Genomic DNA, 3,625 nt, shown 5'->3' on the forward strand with positions numbered 1-3,625 from the left:
ACGGTGTCTGATATGTAATATATCGTTCTGTGCAAACTCGTCTTAATTGCTCACTGATACTAACAAATTGCTGCTTAGAGATGTTTTGTTATTTTTGTGGGGAAACAAAGTTTTAGAGTACTAAGATCAATTAGGGTGACCTGAAAATGTTTGCGAAACGGATTTGAAGTTGATGATACCCGCAACATAGTGAACAGTGATTTGTAATAGAAATCCCAGAACATAAATTCCTGATCCATCCCAACACAGGGATTGAGACCTCCCCACGAACTATATTTTCTTCCGTGATATACGTAACCACTATTCTCGATTTTCGAAAATATTTTCTCAATTTTGGGGCTATATTATTTGTGGTCATACCCAAAGGTGTCGTTGGAACCGTTAGGTGGTGGCGAAAAGCGATATTATTACATTCGCCACCACCTATCTTTGGGGAAATAGATTTTCGGCAGTCGTTCATATCAAATCAAAGTCGCCGATTTTCAAGACACGACCTCGTATTGCAAGGAATGCATCTACAGAATACGGTTTGAAATAATAAAAGTTTACCGAATTCCGACATATAGTATGATGCTATTTTCAAGAAAATACATTTTTGCGGTTTATCACTAGACTACAGGTAATATTTGCACACGACAGATGACGGTTGCACGATAATTGTGCTAAATTTGAACTAAAACTTGTGAAAATCCGCAGGGGTCAGTCACGGTCGAAAAGGGGTCCGCGAAAACAAAAAAGTTGAGAGCCACTGGGTTAGGTTATTAGGGAATTCCCATTTTCAGCTGATAATCTTCCAGCTCAAGAAGCACAGTGCACGCAGATGCTAGAGATGCGTTACAAAAAAAAGTAGACATGGGAACGATATGAAAACCACGACTTTTTAAAGTCGCTCAAATCTGAACTATTCTAGTCCGTGTATAACAATTGCAATTTGTAAAATAAAATTTCTCCATAAGTAATAACTACTTTATTATGATTTAGTATAGCCTAAATCAATAAAAAATGAGCAGTCAATGAAGTTCAAGTTTTGGCTCTGATTTTGTGAAAATTATTAATATTAGTCATAATAAATATTTAAATTATATTATGATACTTGTACCAAAGGACGTATTTTCCAGCAGAAGCTAATTAATTTCCTCAGCAACAAAAAATTCGACAAATTTAGCATGGATCACGTATATGATATTCAGAATATCAAGCTAATTTTCTATAATTATGAAAATAATCGGCGGTGGTAAAACAACAGTATTTAATCGAGCATAGGGATTTCCTATACTTTTGCGTGGAAGCGATTATTGCTTACTACAACTTCTAATCTCGATCTTCGGTCCTGTAGAAAAAATAAAGTCAACCAGAAATGCAAATCCAAAGAAATAATTCTAGGATTACAGAATGTCATCAAAAGCGCACCGGAAGCAGACGATACAATGAATATTCCATTGCTTTTGATTTCAGGTCATTAATGACTATGATGTGCGATCTAAGCGGGACTTTTCCCGCAATGTTGCGAAAACACGATTTCAGTGAGCACAAATTCTTCCCCTTTTTGATTTGGTTTCATTTTCAATCTTATATTATGATATGCATACGATGGGCAGCGTGAACAGAACAGTACTATTGCAAGTTCGTTAGCACGGTAGAGTACATTTCAAATGAGGCAATGGAATTATAATATATATATCAAACACTTGCAATATTATTATACATCATAATATAGGAAAGCATTGCATAGCTAAATCGGCGAATGTGAAGTTGTGATTGTACCCATAGTAGCAGCAAGTTGTGGCTTTGTCACGAGAAATCTGTACTCACGCATAATGGTAAATAATACGGATGGTGCCAACCTCTAAAAAGTTCAGGTTCGTGTGAACGTGAACCATTTGGAAAGGTTCTGTGGTAACGCGAACGTGAGCCTTATAACGTTAGGTGACGTCATATTGCTACATCCAACCTAACATTTCAGTGGAGTGATATATTAATATACAATTGTGCAATTTACCTAGCGACGACTCAGGCCACATCATGCGTTATTTCTGAATTACATGCTGACATTTTTAACGTCGCCTAATGTGTGAACTGGTGCAATCAAATGCTATATTATAATCAATATACAATTGAATGGTATACATCAGTGGTTCTTAACCTTGCTCACAGCGCCCCCCAGGGGGCGCTGGCGATATTGAAGGGGGGCGGAAACGCTCAGGGGGCGATATGGGGGGCGCTGGGCTCAGGGGGGCGGTATGGGGGGCGCTGGAGAAAAATGGCTTCGCAGTAGATGATGTGGTGATAGGACATATCCTTAATGAGTATTCAGAGCAAATTAACACCGAAAACTTCGTTACATATTGCCTTCAGAATACATATAGGTTTAATTGTCCATGGGCGCCTAAATGACTGACACCGAATGTTCCTGTCTTGGCAATCTGAACCCCAGAAGACGAATTCCATCTGGCAGGGAAAAATTTTATGTCAGTGAAGAAATACCAATCTGAAATCGTGTGCGTCTTTTAGTTTAGTACGATTGGGCGACAGGGATATTCCTGTTGGGCGATATCCCCGTTGAGCGATTCTATATTTTTTGATATTGCAGACAGGGGGTCACGAAATACCATCATGCAATGAAGTCATACCAACGGGTTCGCCCGCCCGAATATGTTTTATTAGTAACGGGCCCTACAGTTTACGTGAGCAGAGAGAGGATAAAAATTAATTTCAATTTACATGCAATTCCCGATGATATTGACCAATTCAATCATTAATTAGTGAAATTTTTCGCGCTTCGCGCGACTAGGTGAGTATATCTGCCTCAGTAAATGGACACCCAATGTGGATACCTAATAGGCTATCAACAAATAGAGTACAGCCTAATGGGGGTCTGGGAGTGAAGTCCCCCGGAAGCTTGGTTTATCACCCGATGGGGGCCCAGGACCAACGTTTTTTTGTTTGGTGGGGGGGGGGGGGGCTGACGAAGTGCTGTTACGGCCCTGGTAACGAATAATTGTACCTGCGGGAACGCCCGAATATGTTTAATTATTAATTACGTGCCCTTTATTTTCCTATACAACAGCTCACTCAGTGCTACTGGTAAATCTGATTACGTGAGCTGAGAGGATAAAAAGTTTATAGCGACTTATATATGTAATTACCACCTATTCATTCATGCATTATAGAAAATTTTGGTACCTAGGTCGACCAGGCCACACAAACTTTGCTGACCATCGAAATCACGATATGGGGTTCGTGGGTGCGAAGCCCTCAGAAGTTCGGTTTATCACGCTATGGGAGCGCAAGGCAATCAGTTTTAGGGGGTTGACAAAGTGCCCTCCCTCTTACTCATTGTCTTTATTACATTCCTTACATTATGAAGTTTTGGGGGGCGCTGGAGCACGATAATTTTTGAAAGGGGGCGCTGGAGGAAAAAAGGTTAAGAACCACTGGTATACATACTCATATTGAAATGAACCTAAACATTTTCGGCTGACACTCGTGAGTGGTGATCGTCAGCCACTAGTACAGAATTCAAAAGAACATCGTATATCAACAAACGTATCACAAAATATTACGTCATTTCAATATCAAAATACCATTCAATTTTATATTGAAGTTCCGAACCTCAAAGAAGCTG

This window comes from Botryllus schlosseri, chromosome 3, assembly GCF_051294905.1.
Source record: "Botryllus schlosseri isolate E-star chromosome 3, Bs_hap1, whole genome shotgun sequence".
NCBI classification, from domain to species: Eukaryota; Metazoa; Chordata; class Ascidiacea; order Stolidobranchia; family Styelidae; genus Botryllus; species Botryllus schlosseri.